The sequence below is a fragment of the Hirundo rustica genome, chromosome 14 (assembly GCF_015227805.2).
Source record: "Hirundo rustica isolate bHirRus1 chromosome 14, bHirRus1.pri.v3, whole genome shotgun sequence".
NCBI classification, from domain to species: Eukaryota; Metazoa; Chordata; class Aves; order Passeriformes; family Hirundinidae; genus Hirundo; species Hirundo rustica.
In genome coordinates this window covers 12,197,302-12,221,658 of record NC_053463.1, presented here as the reverse complement: position 1 = coordinate 12,221,658, position 24,357 = coordinate 12,197,302, and the positions used below count along the sequence as shown (strand labels likewise).

General features: G+C 41.1%; 1 protein-coding gene across 2 annotated transcripts in view; it reads right to left on the bottom strand.

Annotated features, from left to right (window-relative positions):
* Positions 1-13,913, bottom strand: part of LOC120759240 (uncharacterized) — a 40,381-nt gene extending 26,468 nt beyond the window's left edge. Inside the window, exons 1-2 of one of the 2 annotated variants that reach the window (XR_005703140.2) lie at positions 13,657-13,913; positions 12,399-13,232 (exon numbers count right to left, since the gene is read on the bottom strand). The gene's annotated coding sequence lies outside the window, so the exon portion shown is untranslated. Of the gene's footprint in view, positions 1-12,398; positions 13,233-13,656 lie in introns of those variants that run through there. The other variant, XM_040078341.2, reaches the window with a different exon arrangement.
* Between the last annotated feature and the right edge of the window lie 10,444 nt (positions 13,914-24,357).

The following is a 24,357-nucleotide window of genomic DNA, read 5'->3' as shown; positions in this document are numbered from 1 at the left end:
GTTTATGTTCTCTTAATAAATCAAATACTACAGAAGGGGTTTGCTCCTCTTCCCTGCATTTAAGCAACGATCATTTAAGTAAGCCAAAACATTCCTACACTTAGTTTCCACACACAATTCCTCATGAGATGAAAAAGGTGGGATGGAAGAGCTGCAGCAACAGCAGGCCAGGCCAACTAACACAAGTGCTGCAGGCACTGAACTCTGGATATGAGATAACCCTCAAGGAAAGCATTTCTCAGGAGCTGGCAGAAGATTACAGGACAATCCAAAGAGCAAAACTGTAGAGATATGGAAATATTTTATACAGTACAATACACATATGACAGGACACGCAGTCATCCAACTCTCCTGGTGTGGTATCCTGAGCCATTTCTTACCTTTTGTAATAATTAGCACTACAATAAATGTACTATACAAGGAAAAGGGAAACTGATATAAAATATTTCTTTCTGATGATGCTGAGACCCTTTAGTTGCCTAAAATGGTATTAGCAAGGCACACCTCAAAGATAAGAGCAAGAAGTTGCTTGATGCAGACACCTATGAATTATTGATACTGGGAAACCTGTACAAGAAACAGTGTGGATCTCCTGAAAGCATGAGCAGTTGGAAAACACACTCTACTGACCATCTGTTCCTCTCTGATAACATGAAATTAAGTGATTTATTTATTCAGCATTTAAACCCTCTCCCTTCTCTTCATATTAGTCAAGGATGATTATGCTAAATCCAGATGTAGTTATCATATTGTGTGCTCAAGTAGGCAATGTCCTTTCAGCACAGGACTTGCCTTCTGGCCACCCACCCTCAGAATCTCAGCCGTGTTGCTTTGAAGACCCTGTGTAGCCCAAGACCCTGTTCCAGGCCTGCAGGCTGGGCATGTGTTAAGGCTTTTTGTACAGTGATTACCTGAACACACAGAATTACAGCCTGTCCTGGGGGCCACGGTAAGCAAGCACCCCTGAGCTGATACACACATCTGGCTGCAGCTCCTTCCTTTCCACAGAACACAGCTCTGCTTATTTTAAACCTTTGGCTTGGTGCAATTTTAAAACAAGAAACTTACCATCGTTTTGCAGAATTTTCTGAGGTTGGGTGTTCTGTTTTGCTTGGCTTGGGTTCAGGGGGTTGTTTTGTTTTAAGATGAAGGGGCTGCATTGGGAAGAGACTGCTAGAAGCTCCAGGCACTGCAGACCTGCATCCCACACAAAGACCTGCATCTGGGGTTCCAGAAGCTTCTGACATTCTGACAAAAACCTGTGCACACTCAGGTGCTGCACACAGACAGCCCTTCCCTGGAGACTCTTCAGGACGACACAGTCTCATCTGCAATGGCTTTAGAATTAGCCTCTAGGAACTCAGCAGAAAATGAGTCCAGGTTTTCAATGGGCTACAGCTTTTTGCCATAAAGGTAGGTATGATAAAAGTTCTTGTAATAGCAGGTTCTCTGTATTTTTCCAGGAAAAGCATACCAACTTAAGATCTCCTGAGCTAAGGTCAGTCTTTGTTTTGTAGGTTTGATTTAAGACATTTCTGCAGCCTCTACTGGCATTCCTTTGAGGCACCAAGAAGCCCTTGATTCTCATATATATTTAGCCTTTTTTCTATTTGCTTTTACTATTAAAGCATAAAGGCTGGATTGAACTGTTCATCCCACTTGTAAACCAAGAAGAACAAAGTCCTGTAAAGCTCAGCAGCTCACCTTCACTTGTCTTGCAGACCCACACATCCTTTCAAACCAAATTATTGCTCTGAAAAGTGAAGGTGTGATTTACACCAGTTCACTATGGGCATTTTTCACATGAAAATTTCACAATTACTTAGTTCCAAAAACTGCACATCAAAACGAGTTTTTATTATTTTGCCTGCAAGTTAGCAGCAGATGTTGTTTCCATATTGTAAACACAAAAGTGATTTTTCACTGCAAATCCATGATTTAGCTCAGTTTCACCTAAAACTTAACCGTGATTCGTCACAAAACAGAAAACCGCAAAAAGTTCCACGTGCCTCCCCACTTCTAGCAGTAGCGTTGAATGAACTTGGGTAGGAAAATGGGAAGTGGAGAAAAAACCAAAACATTCAACCTCAGTGAAGCTACAAGGTAAGGTTTTAGAAAGTTTGAGGTTTGGAAGATTAGGAGTGTTTTACCTGAGCCCCCGGTAATAAATCCAAGAAATATCTGTGTTGACCTTAACATCTTAACTTTCACATCTCTTGATTCCTCTGATGTGAAACGCTAGTTGTACAGAATAAAACACATACCTCAGATGAATTAATAAAAATACCCTCAAAAATATAATATATTTCATTTGTATGTCCTTATATTGGAGAGGAGTGGTAAAACAACTTTATAAATATGAATTTCAAAGTAATACACACTACTCCCATAAACAAAGATCCTACTATATAGTATGAGGAACCTATCAAAATGGTATTTTTATGGGCCATCTGAATAGAAATTGATGCAACATTCGAAGCAGCAGAAAACTCTCAATTTAAAAATGCGTACTTTATTTTCCTCTCACTCCATTTTAATGTTCCTATTTGATACAGCTTAGTAAGGTTTGGGGTTGGGCTTCTTTCTAATGAACTAAAACCATTGAAGAACACAGCAGTCAAATAAAAATTCTATTAAGCAAGTTAAAGTTTATCTGCAGCTACAGTCAAAGACTCTGGGTCTATAATAAATTCTAGTTTTCCAAAACTTTGCACTTTCCATTTAATTTTGCTATGATTTATGAGTCAGTCTTCTGGGTGCTAACTGTATATAAAAGAAACATTAACTCAGCGGAGGCAACAGTTTGTTTTTTAATAATAAAAAATGCATACTGTTTATACCATTATTGCTTAGGAAATTAGATAAGATCCTTTCTAATACCCTGCACACAGGATACTGTAGCAAACCACTTAACATGCAATAATAGAGTATTGACTGGGCACGGGCAAAATGCAAGACAGTGCTCCCCCCAGAGCAGGCAGTCCCATGCTGTTAGAGCCTTGTTTGTTCCACATTAACAAAAAAAATCGGAAAGAGATTACCACCTCTAAGGCATAAAAAGATCAAATTTAAGAGAAATATTTTGTGGCTATTTCATAATAAACATTGTTCATAAGAATCAGTGTATATTTAATAAACTGAAACAATGGTAGCTTTTTCCTCTTGTCTGGGAGGGCTCTGTGCCCAGGGCTCCCTGGGGTGCTGGACAATCACAAGAAGGAATTACAGCATTTCCCACAAAAGGCCCCCAGAAACAGATGACCATCGTGAGGCCTGTGCAAAGCCTTCTGCCTGTGCTGAAAGTTTTCTTCAGTTCTTCCTGCAGAGATGTGACCAGGTGTATGTCACAAGAGCAGCACAGTTGGGGTGACTTGTTCTGCAGGCACAAAGCCCCGCAGCAGAGCTCAGTCCAGAGGAGAATGAACTCTCCACTTCCCTACACCAGTCTGAGCTCTTTCCCAAATTGTCAGCGCACTTGTTCACTTCCAGCAAAACACGGGCTGCCAGAACCTGGATGCTCAAAACAAACATCTTCCCTGGAGCCAAAGAGCTCCAGAAATAACACCCCAGATCCTGCTCCTGAACCAGCACCCCAGAAAACTCCCGTCAGGTGCTGGGTTTGGGGTTCCAGCAGGAGGCAGGGGTCATTGGGACACCTCCCCTCCTCACACCCTCCTGAGCAGCCCAACCCTTTAGGCTTCGCCCATCATCTTCCCAGAATGAGCACAACTGTCCCCCCTGCTCTTTATGTGGAACAGAGTTACTGAAAATCTCTAACTGACCCAGCTTGGGGTTGACTCTTCCTAGAGAAATATATCTGGATGCAAATACCCAAGAGGCACACAAATGGCAAATTAGTTCCCCCAAAATTTCACATGCACTGCATCTCACTCTGCCTCTGGAGTACTGCTTCATTAAATGAAACCACATCTTTAGAGAAACAGCTGCACTTACTAGTAAGAAAACAAAAATCTCCATACAAAGCAAAGCCATCTGCTCCCTTCAGAGGGAGTTTATACTTGCTTTAAAAGGACAGATAAAATTTGTAATTTTTCCAGAGTCTGGTTGGCTGGACATTTTTTATTTATTCATTTGTTTTTTAAAGTAGAGTTAGAGGTACTTTTCTGTACTACATTTACCCTTGAGTCCTCCTGACAGGGGTTCCTAATTTTCAAAATCACTGCTTTCTACTTTTTCTAAATATTTCTGTCTTCCAAGTCAGCACATCAAAGATACGTAGAGAAACCCACAGAGGGCTCACTGACATAAAGGAGAAATAAATGGCTGTACTGCCTTTGCACTGAATGCTGTCAAATGCAAAAAGTGAAAGAAATAAGAAAAATGTTTTCCAGATGCAATGAACTTGAAAAGATTAAGGAGATGTACTACCCAAAAAATGTTGAAGTAGAACTGTTCGGAGATCAGAGACAGAAGAGGAAAAGCAGCAGTACACAGCGGAGAATTTATATTCTGGGCATTTTTATCCTTTTTGGAAGTGGATAACTGGGGAAGAAGCAAAATATTTAGCTGACTAATTAAAATGTACAGACTATTTCTCCCACAATGCACAAGGTGTTTAAATATTTGCAACATGGGAAAAGCAGTTAGCAGAAGGGAGATGTGAATCAACAAAATGTCAGCTCTCATGAGACTTCAAAATACTTTTATTTTCCATAGAAGCATTTGGAGAAAAGGGAGAAAAAGCTTTTTCTTTTCTTCTTCCTTGTTATAAAGGAATATGTGAAACAGCTTACTTGACAAATAGTTTTACCTTTCTGACAGACAGTTTTCACTGAAAGCAATTTTTCAGGTCTAAATTTTAAATTCAGATCATAGATTTTAAGCTGAGTTCTAGAACTCTTCCTTAAAAATTTCAGCTTTTACCAGGAAAAGGGGCTGATCTGCATAAAGGCAACATTTACTCCCATGTATGTACAAGCTAAATATACCTAAAATACCACTAAGTGGAAAAAGCATAGATCAAGGCACCAAAGCACTTTCCATCAGGAATGCAGAGCACAAAATGTAGCCTTGTGCACATTAACAGAACTTACCAAGTAATTTTACTCAATTTTTTTAAACTATTTCAGTATCTGTTCCATTTATAGCTATAAGCCAAAAAGTCACTTCCATTTTATATAGACCAAACCTTAGGGTGTATGCAACAGTGACGGCTTCAGACACTTGCACTGCAAAAATGTTATGAATCCTCAAGGAAAAGGATTCAAAGGTGCCTTGGGAAAAGAATCCTTGTTCCATTGGTGCTGGAGGACAACCCCCAAGTTTCAAATATTGTAATCAAGCTTGTTTTGACATCAACAGCCATAATCCACATTAAAAAGACACAGGCAAAAATAAAATCACTTGAGAGTATGTGTTTCTGCACTCCTACAGCTGCATCCTAAGCTCTTTTAATACCAAGTTAGCCAAGGGAGAAGAGTGAGCACCTGCTTGCTCTAAGGCAGCCCAAGGCCCTTCACAGGGTACAGGCAACACCCTTGCAGCATTCTTTTCAGATGAATGAAACACAGCTAACAAGCAGGAGTTTTGGAAGAAAGTTTCTCTGGTGTTTAGAGTCAGTTTTGGGTTTGACCTACTAGAGTTTAGAAAACCTCCCTTTCTCCAATTCTAAACAAGTAAAAATATTTTATTTAATTATGTTAAATAGTAATTTAAATTCAAACTTATGCTAATGACATTTAATTTTCAGTCCTTTCAGTTACCTAGAACTATGTCAGGAAGACCTTGTATGTGTGAAGACAGACATAGGAACTGAGTAGTGTCAGAAAGGAAATGAATGTTTGCAGGCCAACTCCCCAGAACTCAGTGTAAAATGTAACTTCTTCCTATTTCCATCTCAAACTTCATCTTCCTGTATACTGTAAAAAAAAAACCAACCACTTAACCCTTCTTTGTCTCAGCTCTCCCAACACCTACACTGATGGGTGTTGTATAGCTTATAACATCTGTGAAGTGCTTCTCACTTCCTTACTGTGTATCAGCTGAGAAGAGCAAAAGTCACACTGCAAACATGGAGATATTTTTACTGATTTCTTTGGAGGGAGGTAAGTGGGGCATGAATGGAAAAAAATGCATTGATGTAGAATTAACATAGATGAAAATCTAAAATGAACATAGGTTTGAAACACGAACATGTGCCAAACAGACAGTGTACAGTAGCTATTCAACTATTGCTATTTAAATTTCACATCTGGGGCAGTAGCAGCCTACAGAAGAGAAAACTCTCTGCAATGAGTAAAAAAATCACCTCTCAGGGTCAGACAAATTTTGAAAGTAACCAACTTTTTTCAAAAGCCTGTCAATCATTCTCACTACAGAAACAATGCATCCCTCTACTGTCTATTGGAGACAAGAGCTCTGATGAGGTAATTCACTTGCCAGCACTGCTGCTCCAAGTGAAGACAAGTGGGATTGTGCAAATTGAGCTAATCGTCTACACTTGATCAACTCAATTAGCTCAAATCAACCCAAGTGTTTCTCTGTCTGCAGTTGCAGCTCAACAGGGCTGCAGGCAGGCTACAATGGCAAATTACACACAAGGAAATGCAGATTTGCTCTGCCTACCCTCCAAGGTGGCCAGATGTTACCTGGTTTGAGAGTTCCACCACTGTGTCAGCAAAACACCCTGCCCTGCTGATCCAGCCTACATCAACCCTTGCCTCTGTCAGCATGAGCTGAGAATAGTTCAAAGGAGGCCATTTTGTTCATAATTAAACAAAATAAGGAAGAAGAGCACAATCAGTGCTCTGTGAACAATTTCTGCACAAAACCAGGGAATATTCATGCCTTATAAAGGTTTCAACTATTTATATGCAACAAGACAGAATTCCTTTGTGGAATAAGAGAATCCCATCTTGGATAACCTTGGTGAATTAGTCCTGAGATTCCAAGGTGCAATCTCAGAGGAAACACAACCAGCTTGTCCACTCGGTTCTCCTCTCTCTCTGCTGCCCAGAAATCATGCTGACCACTGAGATGGGGACAGATTATAGCATATGTACTAAAGAGTATTGGTGATTTTATTGATGAGTCTTTCAAATCATTACTAAACCAAAATAAGTTGTTCCATCCTCAGCTAGTAAAATGGACTGATGACTGTTATCTCAGCCGTGGCAACTGATAAATGAGGCTACTTTACCCAGTCAGGTCCTTGACCCAAATTCACAGTTAGTCAGTGACCTAGCCAAAACCTTGGAGAGAGCTGTCTAATGATGCTTGTCATGACTCAAACTATTCCTTGGCAACTCTACTTGCAGCTTATCTGCCAAAACAGCTGCCAGGGCACCCTACCCTTCCTCTTCCCCCTGTTTGTCTTCCATGGTTAATATACAATTCTTTATAGTTCCACCAAGTGCCTCCCTTTTCTTCTCTCAGTGACAGGACAAATGGTGCTGCTTCATACAAACTCTAAAAATGAAAACAAAAAAACCCTCACACTGGTTTCAGACAGGTTCTTATAACAACAACCCAAATGCCTATCTGAAATTATCCTTTTACTGTACAAGGCATTGTACAAACATACAGAAGGCAAAGAATCAGATTTTGAAAACATCCAAATTGGACAAAGCTGAAAAATTACCGTCTGATTTTAGGCGTGAGGTCAGGGAAACATCAGGCTAAGATTCCTACTAAACATACAGGAGAACTTGACACACCCACAAAATAAAGTGCTTTCTACATCCAAAGATTAAGTATGTTGTAGGTTGGGAGGGTGAGGTGGTTCGTTTGGTTTTTTGGGGGTAAATTTTTTTAGTGTTTTAACAGGCCAGGTTTCAGTTTGGTTTGGTTTTTGGGTTTTTTTGGGGGGGTGTTTGTTTGTTTGTTTTTCTTCCTTTGAAGAAGAGGGAGAGATTTTGTGAGAGTTCTGTTTTCTTGAAAAGTATTTCCTTTCACAACTGTGGCAATCTGACTCCTGCAGGACTGCACACTGGTGTAACAGCCCATTTCTGTTCAGCCTTTAGGGACAGAGAAGTCAATATTCCATACTGGAGGCAAGGATGCTGGGAGGAAGTAAACGTGTAACTGAATTTCAAGTCTGTACTGGTTTTGGTGAGGAAAGAGTTAACTTTAGCTCTGTCGGTTCTGTATTTGGGGTTTGTGCTGTGAACAGCATTGACAGAGGGATATTCTCCCTGCTGTGGAGCTGGGCTCCCTCAGCGTCAGGGCCTCCTCCCTTTCCCACCAGCAGCAGGCTCAGGGCACACAGGAGCCTGGGAGGGGAGAGCAGGGAGTGCTGACCCCAGCTGAGCACAGGGACCCCCCAGAACACTCAGCATCACACCAGCTGAGCACAGGGACCCTCCAGAACACTCAGCATCACACCAGCTGAGCACAGGGACCCTCCAGAACACTCAGCATCACACCAGCTGAGCACAGGGACCCTCCAGAACACTCAGCATCACACCAGCTGAGCACAGGGACCCTCCAGAACACTCAGCATGACACCAGCTGAGCACAGGGACCCTCCAGAACACACGGCATCACACCAGCTGAGCACGGGGACCCTCCAGAACACTCAGCATGACACCAGCTGAGCACAGGGACCCTCCAGAAGGCACAGCATCACACCAGCTGAGCACAGGGACCCTCCAGAACACACAGCATCACACCAGCTGAGCACAGGGACCCTCCAGAACACTCAGCATCACACCAGCTGAGCACGGGGATACTCCAGAACACTCAGCATCACACCAGCTGAGCACAGGGACCTCCAGAACACTCAGCATCACACCAGCTGAGCACAGGGACCCTCCAGAACACTCAGCATCACACCAGCTGAGCACAGGGACCTCCAGAACACTCAGCATCACACCAGCTGAGCACAGGGACCCTCCAGAACACTCAGCATCACACCAGCTGAGCACAGGGATACTCCAGAAGGCACAGCATCACACCAGCTGAGCACAGGGACCCTTCAGAAGGCACAGCATCACACCAGCAATAAAAGCCAAGGCAAAGAAAGAAGGGGAGGGATATTCAGTTTTGTGGCACTTGTCTTCTTCAAGTCACCTTTACATGAGACGGGGCCCTGCTTTCCTGGAGATGGCTGAACACCTGCCTTCCCAAGGGAAGCAGGGAATTAATTCTCTATTTTACCTTATGGTTTGTTCAGTTTTGCTTTATCTATCAGACTGTGTTTATCTCAACCGACCAGCTCTCTCACTCTTACCTTTCTGATTCTCTCCTCCATCCTGCTGAGGGAAAGCAAGCGAGTGGCTGCCAGCCAGGGTTAAACCAAAACAAAACCTCAAAACAAAGCCCCGACTACAAATGCAATGCGCTACTTTATGTCTGTTAATATTCAAGTCACATATTATTATCCTCCACACAGTCACCCAAGCAGAAACAAACAGATATACCTTACAGGGGTGTTATGAGATTAATTAGTTAATAACTAGAAAACAATTTGAAGGTGTAATGCCAGGTTACAGAAATGCTAAGTACCGTAACATTATATACGTAGAAATGAAGGTGAGCTTGCCAGAAATCCCGAGACTGACTGCATGCAGAGTAATTACAGGAGCAGTTCAAGTTATTTTCTTGCTTAATATAACAATCCATGTCCCAGCCCATCAAACCATTGTTTCCAAGGAGTGAATATTGAGTGGAACTAACAGCTCACGGTAATGGAACTGCTCTCCGGAGAACACAATATGTATCACCACCTCATAAGAGAAACAACAGGAACAGAGCAAACTTCAAATGAGCACAGGAACCAGGGTGAAGCTATTCTTTTATCCATGCCAGGACTAGAAAAAAAGTCTAAGAGAAGCTTAAGAAAAAGCATCTCAAAGGAAGAGTTTTAATCCTATCTTTCATGCCAGCGCCGTGCCTATTAACCTCGCTGTACCGAGGGAGTTCAGCATTAGCAGCGATGCCTCAGAACCTGCCCAGAGCACTCAGGAAGGTTTCCTTACAGACACACACACATGCATACAAGAAAATTAAAGTCCAGATTAGGCCTTCACTTCAGCAGATTTAACTCAAAGAATGACAGGAATTCCATAGAACTGACTGTAATTGTCAAGAATTATATCCTTTTCAAACCCCCAAGAGGTCCAGTTCTGAGCTTGGCAGTGTCCAGAGCAAAGCCCAGCTCCAGTTCAAGCCAGTTTTACTACACAAAAGTATTAACTGAGCTACGGAGTAACCTTTGAGAAGTGAAAAGGATGATGAGGCAAAGAAAAAATTCACACACAAAAAAATATGCTCACATAACTTCATATCTCTATATTACTTCATCATTTTCCATCCATGTCTCAGTTGAAGATTCCTGGGCAATTGTCCTCTTGCACACTTCCTGACACTACTGTGTAACTGAAAAATTACATGATATTCCTCAAATCTGCACACTTAGTCACACTCATCAACTAGCTCACCTTCAATTAAAAAGAAAACTGAATTTTGGGAGGATGACATTTTTTGGAAGGATGACTTTTCAGCCTTTATCAAACTCTCTCTCTCTCTACATTCCTAACTACACAGCCTCACAAAATCAATGTTCTTCAAAGAAGAATTCTGCACCTTATGTCTGTCAGGTATGTAACACACATCTTCCAGCTGGTAAGAACAAAAGGGAAGTGGCAGCAAGCTGACTCTGAAGTACTATTGCCTCTTGAACTCTCCTGCTTACAAAAGTGAATCTTAAAGTAAGCCAGGCTTTAGAGACAAAACTCTGAACAAGCACATCAGCGCTCCTGCTGCTCTACACCATTTAGAAGGTACACTGAATGAAATAAACAGCACCACAGCTAAAATGCTGCGTCAACTTAAAAATACCAGTTCTGGCTCTCCAGTATTCACAGACACACAGGAATGTGAGAACAAATACCTCAGGGAATATGGTCAGCATCTCCCACACTACCTGGATAGATGGTAACTGACTGCTCTGTGCTCCAGGAGATGCACAAAGGTGATATTACAATGTGAATGACCAGAGGACAGGTAAAGAGGACACCTCCTGACAGTGCAGGAGCTGAGTAACAGCCTCCTCACCTCCCTGACTAAGGGATTGCTGGGATGCATGGTCCCTTCACTCAGCTGTGCATTCCAGCTGTCCTCACATTCCAAGACTGCTGCAGGAGATGAGAACATCTTTACTGTCAAACCCCACTCACTGAGATCAGGTCTAAACAACAAGCAGTCTCCTACTGCACCTGTGAACAGCTGTTCATATTAACCCTAAATTAAGGGTCCACAGAGATTCCTGTATAACCATTACCAAAGCTTCACCTGAAAACCTAAGCTGATGTAAGTAGTAGTATTTAATATTTAATTTTATCTTTCCTCAGTGTTTTCTCAAATATTTATCTTTTTCCTCGCCATTCCATTTACATTTTAAATTTCACACATTCTCATAAAAATTTCCAAAGCCTCTCATTGCAAAGCCTCCCCATACTACTTAGCTTTTACCATGTTCTGCTGAATTGTTCTTTTGACAGCTCCATGACCAGTGTGGGAAATGTTCTCTTGAAGCTGAGGACAGCAGAGATTCAAACCATGAAAAAGCAATGAGCAGAAGACAATCTCTCAGAGATTACGTTCCAAAAAATTGAATTGGCAACATCTGCTCAATATACTGTAGATAAACAGCAAAGTATTCTCCAACTCATTAACTCAGAGGATAAGATATTAAATAAACCCAGGGGCCTCATGCTTTGTTATCACATTTGAGGCTTGTCCCAAACGTGCCAAATGACTTCTCCTGTACGAAACAGAACCTAAGAACTGAGCTGCAGTTGCGTAGCAAACACCCACCTACATCCTTGGATGACAGAAAAAACCTCCCTGCTTACTCTAACTGTGTTTCTAATTACTAGTCACTTAGCCTAAATTATTAACTGTGTCCTCAGCAGTGATATATGCTACAGGTAAATCTCCAAACAGGATTCTAATAGAATTATCTAATTCTATTAAACCACAAACAACTATCCATTAAATATTTATTAGAAAGCTTGCATTCACTTAAAATAGATTGGAATGTCAGCAAAACACTTCACTGATCCCTTCTTTGTTCCCAGCCTTCCATGTTAAGGGCTCAAAATGAGCTATCAGAATCACACTTATTGATTTAGTACAAATTAGCTGGCTAATCAAAGTCAATAAAAATAAAAAGATCTGAAAAGAATTTACAAAGTAGACTATGGATTTCTTTGAAAAATACACTCTGTTTAAATAAACAAGTTAGTTAAATTCCAAATTACTTGATTATGTAAAGCTTTTTTGCTCATTCTTTTAGCTATAGGGCAGAGTTGGTAAATTACAACTAATCCAATTTTATTTGTAGCACCAATGAGGTGCATTTAAAGGAAAAAAAAAACTGTTTAAAGAATTTAAACAATTCAATAGTATTTTAAGTTCTCAGTACAGTCGTTAGGTTGGATTTTTCTATGGTTTACTCAATCTAACCTGGCACCAGAGCAAAAGCAGTTATTTCAAAAATCAAAGGCTCAAGCAATTCAAAGCATTCAAAATCATGAACAGCACCTATTCACCTTCCAAAAAAACCCCCCAAACAAATGTACAAAACCCCATAAAATCAAAAAATAATGCAAAGTTAAAGAAATGATGAGGGCAAATAAAAAGAACACAGGGCACAAGTAGTCAAATGCCACATTATCACTACAGTGGTATGAGTTATGCAAAGCCAATCTTTATGTCATGACATTTTGTGGCAGAGCCCACTTTGATCAGCACAGTTTTACATATATTTACATACACATTTGAGTCATTCCAACAAAATCCATGCTGCTTACTGCTGAAGTGTAACCAGCCCCCAGTGGCACACATCCTCTAGAGTCATCCCCTCAGAAAAATGTAAATCTATATTAGCTGAAAGAGTAAAACGAAAAAACTCCTCATGCGAGTACTACAACACACCTGTCCCAAAAGCAGACAGGATTTTGTGTTCTTGAGGTGGGAATTGTGTGAAAGAAAGGCAGTCTCTTCCTCTCATCTTGCTATCTCTATGTGATGTACTTTTCCATCCCTCTCATGACATCTGGAAATTCTCTCCATGTGATTCACCTCCATCGCACACTCATCACACCTGATGCAGCTGTTGTAAGCACTGCTACCATCCCACAGGGGACACTGGACACTGCCCAGGATCACACTGCTCTAAAATGTGGGCCTGAGGGTGCACATTCTGCAAGGCAGGGGAAGCACAAATCCTGCAACTTTTCCCACGCTTAGAAGAAATGCTGAAAAACCTAGAGAGGCATAAGGGAAATCAGACAGATCACACACTTCTTCTAATTTCATTAAGGCTCCAAATTATCTTTCATTTCTCCAAATGGTGGCTGGCCACACCCAATCAGAATAAAAGTGCTTTTTGATTTATCTTCATTGTGAATGCTGGCTGAAAAAGAACCCCACTCTTAAACAACGCAGAAGAAAGCTACCGCTGACATTCCAGACCAGTTAGTGAAAATGAATAAAACAGAAACTAAGATTTCCTATACTTAACACTCCAGAGACATATGAGAGGAGCCCAGTTAAACCCAAGCCCTGCAAGGGAAGGAGTTCAGCTCCCTGCAGAGCCTGGCTGACCAAGCAGCCCAGGACAGGCTGACCCACACTGCATCCCACAAGTGCCCAGTGGAAGCAAAGCAACCTGCAGCTGTCTTCACCTACCTCAGGCTTTTTCGGAGGTTGAGCCTTTTAGACACCTGCCCAAAGTTCTTGCTGGTTTAATGTATTTTTTTTTGGCGGGTCTTTGTTTTGAAGTACACGTCCTCTGGCTGTAAGAAAAGTGGGCTCAGTCCTGGACCATGTGCCGCTTTTTGTGGCCTCCTATGCTGGGCACAGAGCAAGATAGAGCTCCATCAGCTCATGAATAGGAGCAATTCACAACCACTTGGCACAGGTGTAATTGACTGCAGAGAGCACAAGATAGGGACACGAAGCCCTGATGAGACCAAGGCAAGCAGAAATTGGCGCTAATTTTTATACAATAGCCAGCACTTTAGCTCTTCACTTGGGAACTTCACAGCTGTGAAACATTAGCAGAAAAGGAAAGCAATTACAGAGCGCTACCACTGGAGGAGCTTAAATTATTTAAGGTTCACCATGCCCCTGATTCATTTTTTCTCTTTTTTTTTTTTCCTCAAGACCAAATGTTGTTCATTTTAACACCGCGAATTTCCACATATTGAGCTGGGATTATATATTCATCTAAATGTATAAAGACTACATATGGGGTTTTTGTTCCAAACACCTTTCTCTCTTCAGTTCTACTCCAAGCCTACTCTCTGATGCAGAATTATGCTGTTAATCCACACTTCATTCCATGTAAAGTCAGTGCACACAAGAACACACAAATCTGTCAGCTTTAACAAAGACAACCCTGGAAGGCTAAGATAAATGAGTGGTTTGGTGGGCTTGGTTGGCTGGTTTTCTAAATGTTGCCATAAAATTTACAACTTGATACTGGTTTTTGCGTTATCTTCATTGTTGAATGCTGCCTGAAAAAAAAATCCCAGTCTTAAACAATTGGTTTGATAATGCAAAATTCCACCAAACCAATAGTTTCATAGGCCAAGTCCTTACCAGGAAAAGGACCAGTTTTTGGTTGGGAGGAAATAGGGTTTAGGAATCCCCTGCAATCATACACAATAAGCCCTGGTCATAAAATGGAAACACAGGGAAAAAAAATTAAAAGGAAACAAAACCACACCAACCAAAACAAAGTAGACACATCTGATGGCAAAAGGTAACAGCTTGTAGCTCAAATTCTCACAGCACCTCACATCATGTCCATCTGCTAATTCTTAGTTCTCACCTTTCCATAGCACAGCAAAGGAGGACTGATCACTGAAGCTAGGATTCAAGAAGTAATCTATTTTCTTATGAGCTGTCACCTAACCCCAACAGGTTAGTTTTTGCTCTAACTCAAACCTGTATGAGCCAAGGTAGCAAAAAAGCTAGGAGTGTTTTATTTACAATAGAGACAATGGCAAAGACAGATTAAAAACTCTGCAAACTGATCACAAAAATTATTCTCCATGTGCAACTGTGTATCACTAGGCACATTTCAGACCTGGGACCGCAGCAAGAAGAACTCCCACAAAGATCCAGCAGAATGATGACACATGGAAGGGCATCATGTAACTGCTGGCACAACAGCAATAAAAGCAAAAAGCATCAGCCAAGGACTGTACAAAATTTATTCTGAAGTATCAAGAGAGCGAAGGATTTGAGTCTTAGTGAGATGTACCAAAAACAATTACTGCCAATTTAAATCAGTGTAACTCCCCAATTTGTGAAGTGTTCTCAAACTTACAACCTTCAAGACCAGCCCTACCAGCACCGTGTCACAAGTATCTACCAAACACACTGCTAAAAGAAGATGCTGTGCAAAGGTCAAAGAAACAGATCCAAAAAGTCAACTTGCTCATAAAGTGCCATTAACACCCTGGAGCCTCAGTGTCTCCATGTCATATATCACATGATCTTAAAAAGTCTGTGCAGACTCATAACTTACAGAATTTAAACTATGGATTTAAGCAATTCTAATCCAGGAAAACCTGGAGGGTGACCCGAGGTCTAAAAGCAGAAGTCTTGATTGCGCAAGCAAAATAGTCAGACCCATAACCCTCAGAGCGACACATTATCTGACTGCCATGAGGCACAAGGACTGACACTCCTACAAATCATTTGGAATTATTTGAATAATAAAGGATAGAGTTCTGAAATGTCAGAATCTGAACTACTGCCTGTTTCTTTTACAGAAGAAAGTCTGAATAGGTACAAAGTCTTTTGAATGCACTCTCTTTAAAGGGAGCAAGAACTCTAGATGGCAGAGGGAGTGATAATATGTAATGTCCTGCACAAAGTTCACCAAGATGAGCAAAACAGTTCCCAAAGATCTCTACTTGTTGAATTCTTCTTGCAAATTTTTTTTTTTACTTCCAGGTCACGGCAAGACTCTTATCAATGGTTAGCTGTCATCCAGTTTTAAATAAGTAACATCAAAAACATCCATTTCAATTTCTTAGGACATAAAATCGCCCAAATGCCCTCAAATACCCAGACTGCCCACCCCAGAAATGACTCCGTTAATCCCCTGACACGCAACAACCCTCTCACTATAGGAGAGTGCTCAGAGGAATTCCATCCCAGATTTCTTCTAAAGTTTTTTGGTTCCTTTCATAAACACTAAAGCACTATCAGACTTCAGATATTAGTTTTAAGAAAACTTGGCAATAAACAAAATATTTATATTTCTGTAAATGAACTCTAGCTAATACTTCGTGAATAACTGATAAAGCTGATAAATATCAGTAGGTTCCAAACTACTAATGTTTGAAAAAACTCATGAGGCAGTGGTATCTACTTTAATGTTGTGATAAGAAAAAGGGATTCATAATAAAGTACACATAAAGGTATTTTGTTCACCTCATTAATGAGTTTTACACCAGTAATTCGCAACAGCCCCCCAAATAAACTAGCACAGCCACAGCAAAAAGCACTCTTGCTCCAAGCAGAAATTAGGAGAGTGAACCCATAGGATGATCTCTAAACTGGCATTGTAATCAAACTGAAATCAGCAGCTGATTTGTCTGAACACAGAAAGGGAAAATGTGCAATATCTTTAATATATAGATGGTGGGGTAGACTAAATGGCTGTCCCACAGAAAGCTTATCTGTAAACACTGCAGAAAGTCTGACGATTTTACCACGATAAATGACTGGTTTCAATCATCTGTGAAAGTAGAAGGCTTGGCCCACAGGAGCGATTACCAGTCCCTAGCCTGAAACAAAGGGCAGTTACAGCAAGATCAAGTATGCTTACAATAGCTGAGCACTTGATTATAGAGTTCTGCAGCAATCAGCAAGAAAGGGCTATTGCAGGGGGGGGGCTTGTGCCTCTGTGCCCCAGCTTGACAGCACTGCCTAAGAGGGATGGGCTGCCATAGAGCCCAACTTAATGAAATGCAAGTCTTCTAAGGAATTTTAGGGATAGAAGAAAAAATATTAAAAAAAAAAAAAAAAAAAATTTGCAAGCCAGGAGACAGAAGAGAGAACTCAGTGTGGTCTTGTCTACATCCAGTTGTAACTGTGTAAAAAGCTGTAGATTCCTGCTGCACACACTAATAACACATGGCAGAGCTGCAGTATAAGTTCCATGCCTACAGTCATTCTCTTCATTATTTTCAGGTTTTTTTCTTCATGGCACAGAGCTGAAGCAAGGCTAGCAGAGCTACATTACTGCACTGAACTACAGAGCACTACAGGCAGTTTCACAATAAGTAACTCAGACTACTTTTAAAGCCAAACAAGATTTGGCATTGCTCCTTTCACATTGTAAATCAGGATTTCTTTTCACTGTAAATCAAAAATTTCTGTCACCACATTAAAATCTCCACTGTGGCAAGACTAGAGGAGAAAACAACCAAGCAGACAGAGAGGAGCTCTTTTTTGGTTTGGGTAATCTGCAATGTGCAGCTACCTGGGGAATGAGTTTGTGCCATTCTCAGCACAGGGCTTTGCTGGAGCACCTGTGGTGGTTCCAGAGGCTTGCAAGAGCACTTCAAGTGCTCACTCAGAGTACCACAGCTCCTTCAAATTCTAATTCCACCAACTAGCTTATACTATATTAGTTTACCTTTGCAGAACCCATCTTCACACTTGGCAACATTTTCTTCAAAGCACCACTCAAACATTCAGACTCAGCAGTGTCAGGAGAATCCACCAATACCAGAGGTTTATGTCCAAAAAGGAGGCACAGGAGTCCTTCAACTTTATTTGGATAAAGGGAGAGAGGCCACAGGGGCACACACCTGTGGGGTTTTCCCCCTCTCGGGGTCTCAGAGTTCTCAGCCTCCTTTTATCCCAAACTCCCAGCTGCAGGTTGCCCTTTTCCTTTCCCCATTGCTGAGGTACCAGGAAGGTGCAGCCTTCCCAAACCTCCCACCCCATATCCCCCCTTGAACCCAGTTTTACCCCATATACCCATAGAACCCACAGTTTTACCCCATATCCCCCCTTGAACCCAGTTTTATACCCCACGGAACCCACAGTTTTACCCCATATAACCGCTTGAACACACTGTTGTAGCCCATATACCCCCCTTGAACCCAGTTTTACCCCATATACCCCCCTGAACCCACTGTTCTACCCCAAAGTGCAGAAGTTCAGCCTTGTGCAGACCCTTGTCTTCTTCAGGAGCCGAGCTCTCTGGGCTGTAACAAACCTGCTGCCCAAAGTCAGGAGAGAGCTCTGACCCATTTCTCAGATGTTAACAGCCAGACCTTCACCCATGAGCTGTTTGTGAAGACATTAGCACACGTCTTTCCTCTCACCATGCAGAATGAACCCAGCCTCTGTTTTGGTTTTACCACAGTCACTTCTCCTCCATAAAAGGCTGGCAGAGAGCCCTGGCACAGAAGGAGCAGCTAAGGGAAGACAAGTCAGATGTTGGTGGTGGTAGAAATCACCAAATTGCTGTGCTTCATGAGACAGAAGAAATTTAGCCAGCTCCAGTGTTTCATCTTTTTGCTACAGCTCCCCAGCATCACATACAGCACCAGCAGAATATGCTGGTGCACGGTATATAAAATATCAGAGTGCATAAAAACAGTTCTCTCCCCTTGCAATTAGAAGATGCACCAGGGACTCCAGTCATAGCTCCACAGAATGTTCAGTAGCTCATGCAAAGTTGAGCAAAGTCAACTGCAGAGGCTGAAAACCATTTCCCAGATGGCTTGGTCAATCCAGGACATTCTCTCATAGATGTGGTTTCTAAAACACTTATGGCTGTGCAAGTTATTGTAATCCCCTTTCCTCTCATGCAGGGTCTAACACACAGCACTTAATGTATTTTTCTCCTTCGCTTCCTTCAACTTGTGCTCATTTTACTTCAATCAATTCTATATAAGCAAGAAGTCATTCCATCTCCACCAGAGCAAATGGAGCCAAAAAAGATTTAAGTCCCCCATCCCATAAGCCACAGCCTTTAACTATGAAACTTGGCAAGAAGGAAAAATGGTAAGGAAATAAAAATTTGATTTACTGTTCATGGTCCCTGGCACCAGACATCAGCCTTGTCAAACAGCAAGCCTAAATACCCAAATCAGGGTGGAGACTATCATATTTAACATTATCACCCTTCACAACCCTTTCAAGTACATTCCCTGTAAATCCTCTGACAGTCTAAATTATTTTAGTTACTTAATTATTTTGGAAAACATCAACAAAAAAGTAAGTGGGAAGAATAAAAAAAAAAAAAAGATAAGATGGAGAACATAGTATTAAACTAAACAACCTAAAGATAGGGAACAATCTTCAGTTTGATAGGTATTTTTCCTGAAGTTCACTATCCCCCTGTGAAAAGATATGTTCTGTCTTTTGCAAATTACCCTATTGACATATTTTAGTGCTGCTCTTCTCTTCATATTCAATTAGATTTTTCCATGATCTGAGAAAATCCAGTGAGAAAAAAACCCCTATTTTTCCATGAATTATTTATGATTGCATTATACTGCAGTATTAAGTATTTCTGTAATTTTGTTCTTTCACTCCCCTGTCCCCATCCCCATCCCCAAACCAAGAGAGTTTGCCTGTTCTACCACTCCTGTTACACATAATTTAGTTGGAATTAATATATATCAAACTTCACAATCAAAGCCCATGAAAGCTGTGCAGGAGTCAGGGTAAATCTAAAATGATAGCAAAGTGAGAAAGTAAAAAGAAAAAAAAAAAAAAAAAGTCAAAGAAAATGTGGTTTTATGATGCCAAATTCAGATTTGTTTAGACTCAAGATTACAACAGAGCAACTAAGCAGTGAAGAGGTAAAGACAGAGTATGGCACAAAGCAAGTGGCATCTAAATTGAAATTAAAAATATCATTCTTCATCAAACTGTTCTATTCTCACTGCATGTGCTGCTCAATTTCTTTAGCTCATCATCTTAAAATCTATCCATGTAATCAATCCATGCCAACACATCACAGAACAAAATGAGGTAAAAAATGAAAGAGCAAGCTTCTCACAGGTGGTTCTCAAGCTGTGGCCTATGTTTTTCTCTCTCTTATTGCAGACATACAAAACAATACACGTCTTTTCAAAATACAGACAAGAAGACATGCACATACACAGACAAAAACACTGAAGTGTCAAGTTCTCAGCTCTTAAAAAGTAAATGTAGGCAACAACAGCACATTTCTCAGCTTTTTCACCTCACAAAATGCTGAAGGTATGCTGAACAAACTCTAAATATATTTTCAGACTATTTTCTTGAGCTCAGCCCAAGTACTGAACCTTTCCAGAGTTTCTGGCCATCGATTGCCTACCTTTTTTTATTTTTTTTTAATTTCAGCGATTTCTTGTGGATTAGTATAAAGACATTTAAATTTACATAAGCATATCATAAATTGGATGCAGCAGGAAGAGATTCCTTCCTATACCTGGGTATTGTGTGTGTGGCTCATTCATTAGAAAACTTGATTAATTTAACCTGTTTCTGGGCATTTATACACAAAGGATATCCTGCCATATTGAATCTATGACTTTTATACACAAATACATTAGTTTTTTGGCCCAAACTAGGAGATCAGAACAGTTATCCTGGAAGGCAGTAACAGTCTCTTTGAGCAGTCCAGGAGCAAGGGAGACAATGTCCTGCAGCAGGTCAATCTGGATGGTATTTATTACATGGCTAGGGCTGATGTTTTCCCAGCTGCCTAAGGGATCTGAATGTCCAGTTCACATAGTGCAAACAACAATTTTAAAAGTAATGCTGCAACTTCAGGCGCAATCAGTCTTGCCTATTCAGGCAAAACTCCTCAGGAAAATGAGAAAATATGAATAAGCTTTCATACAAATTGATTTGCTGAAGTAACCTCTGAATAACTCTCACTGATCCATCTGTTGATTCATTCTGCTCTCAACTGCCTTTGAGTACTCCTGCAGCTGAATATCTGCTTCCTAATGCTTATCCCAGGCTTACCCTTAGCATCCCTCTCTTCTTCTGTGGGTACCACACTTCTACAAGTTCCCCTTGTTCACTGACATGATCTTCTCCTTCATTTGAACAACACTGTCCTACTGTCATTACACCTGCACTGAACAGCAGAACAGTACTGGACATGCCCAAACACCTGAGCTGGGAGACAAGTACACTCCAAAAGGTTTTTTGTTTTTAAGTGTTGGAAAAAGGCAGCAGAAAGAAAAGATGAAAGTTTTCCAGCAACCCCAAAGATAGATGCAGCACAGGCAAGGATGGTGTCGGCCCTCAAATGCTGCCCCCCAGCCTGCCTGGGTGGCCCAATGGATGGGCCAGTTCCTGAGGAGCAGGGACTGCCTGAGCATCTGAACATCTGAGCAGCTTGAGAACTCTGCTGAGCCTGCTAGCAGCTCTATATGGTGTGGATCCCGGGTTGGCTTTGAACTGAAGGCACCCTTCTTGTCCAGCTGAAGAGCAGCAGGACAGGCAATTTTATCTGGTCTTAACACTGACACCCACCTTGAAAGAACTTGAGCACTATTTCCAATTAAAAACTGGGGGGGTTGTGCTTTTCTGAACAAGCAATGGTGCATGTGTAGCCTTCATGCCTTAACTGAAGGGCTGCCAAGTTCCACAAAGCATGTGAGCGAGAGAAGAGTAACAAAACTTACAGAGAAGGTTCCTCTCAGACTAGGAAAAGGGATTAGTTGTTGTGGACCATAATTAAATGAAAGGCAGAGGGAGGAGGATACGTCTGTGTTTGTTTGCATCAGACAAGGAAATGTACACAGGAGTCCAACACCGCACAAAATTAGCATGGTCACTAGAACACCAATTAATCACTTCAGACACCTTATCTGTCTCCCACACCTCCCTGCCTCAGCAGTGTCATCATTTACACTGTAAAATGTTGCTAACTAAAAACAATCTGGAGGCTTAATGGCCCACAGATCAAGAAGCTTGACATGTTAGTGTTGTTCCCCTGCCCACTGCCTCTTTTACACAACATGTAAATAACGCTGGTCCATCACCAAACACTTGGTAAGGATTTGGATTTCCGTTGGATGGCACAAAACACACATGTGGCCAGCTACAAAAGGGCTCCAGGAGAAAAACAGTTTGTGAGGCTACAGGACGCAGAAAGAGCACCTCAAGGGGTCTGCAGTGAGAGACACCAACCTGACTTCACACTGCACTTCTGCCTGCACCTTTTTAGCACAAAGGCACTTGTGAGGGCAAGTCCAACAGTCAAGAGGCACAGTTGTAGTTCTGCTTATAGCAAGGTTGTAGAAACAAAGATTAGAGCACTCTTTAGGGTATTTAGTTGTCACCTAAAGCTTAGTTCTCCTTTGCAAATAGCTTAATAGCCCCAAAACTGCTACAAACACCACTCTGAAGGTGACCTGTATGCAGGAGCAGAACAAATTCACACAGGCAGGTTTTGCTATAATCAGACCATTAAGTTTTACGTTGAATCCATAGTCTGGCATCAACTCATCAATAGCCAGAGAGATGCTTCTTCAAGAGTAACAGGACTGTATAAGAGGTTTGTTCATTTTCCCAAGAGATACACATAATTTAGATAATGAAGTGGCCACCTGTAAGGACAGATAAGTGATCTGGAAATCTCTGAAAAGTCCAATATTTTTTGACACTAGTAGCAGTTTTATAAATCTTAATAGATAATATAATTCTTTTCTTACTATTCAAAAGAGACTCAATGTATAAACACCTCTGAAATCAACTGGTGCTTTGATACTCTCAGTCAAGCTTTTGGAAAGAGGCAGGACTTGCATATGGGGCAACAGTGCCATGAGCCCCACATTCTCTTCACAACCTCCACTTGTTCTGTATGTCCTCCCTCAAACCACTTCCCGAGTTTCTGCACACGGAACAGTTCAACCTCCTGAGTCACAGAATAAGTAACAGTCTTTGTACTATTTATTACCCTGTAAGACGGGTATGGAAGAGTTAAAAAATCAGGTTTTCCTCCCAGATTCCCACTCACTACCCCTTAGAACACATGATAGGCTGATAAGGTCCTGATAAGCTTTAATGTTCTACACATCAGCCCATCAAATTCGACTTGACCAGCCTTAATAGAAAGGCCTGCAACCATCAGCCAAGTGAAAATAAGTCCTAGGTGTTCCTTTTTTTTTCTGGGAGTAGCTTCCCACTCCCAATGGAGCATATTTTAAGCACTGGTAGAATGGTACAGTAAAAACCCCAGAACACCACTGCCTGCTGCATGGCTAATTAAGCCATCCACTTGTGCTGCTGTCAGTCTAGGAACCACCCACTAAAATAAAAAGGGGAACACTAGGAGATTACCCATGGTTTTAAAGGTATTTCATTAGAGCATATCTTTGGTCATAAATTACTGTTTACTTGTCAACTGGTTTCAGAACACCCACAAGGTGTTCTTTGAAGCTAACCTCTTGGATTTATAGGCTTTTATACAGATGTTGAGAAACTGTTTGATCTGAAAATCTGAGTCTTTTGAAGTTGAGAGCTAATGAAAGATTATTCTTTTTTTGACATTGATCAAGCAGTTAATGAGATAAAGTGATGGGAAATATGCGGATGCATCAGCGTGACTTTTTTTTTGGTTGGGATTAACAGGAAACCCAGATGCACTCAGGGCCACATGAGTCAAAATCATAATGAAGAAGAAAATTAACTGTAGTCAGACACAGGTCTTAACCAGAATTAAAGGTATTTGGGGACTCTTAAACTCCCTCACCAGTGCATGCAGAATAAAAAATGGAGCTATTAGGGATGTGGTCTGTGCTGGTTTTGCTGCCGGTGTAGCTGGTCCCTGACACAGGGCTAATACACCAAGGAAAGGGCATGGCTGAACAAAATGAGGATCTAATATAAATGAACTGTACACATGCTCTTAATGTTTCAAAACCTATCAGGCACAGAGTTTTTATAATGCCACAAACACTCCAAGTAGTGACTTTTGAACCCAAGGAGTGAACTTTTTGAACTTTTTTATTAAAATATAGTGCTTCCAGTAAAGCTAATATTAAGTATTTGACATACAGAAACATCCTGCTATTTTCAAACAAAATCCTCTGACAATGGAGTGCCCTAGTTCCATGTACCACTGGCAGAAGTTAGCTCTTCTAATTCACAGGGGATACAGCGTCAGAAATACCAAGACACAGGAAGAAAAGTCATGCAGTTCCAGGACAAATTTTAAGCTTTCAACAATAAATGTAAGAAGTAAAAATCTAGGTAGATTAATTTCTTATATTAAAATACAAATAGTCAAAAAATCATAGCCTTATTTACTATGAAATGAAATAAAATGAATTTGCTTGCCAGCTGTGTCTGTCTTGATCTTTATTAGGTTTTGTACAAGTCATTTGTCTAAGTCAGAAA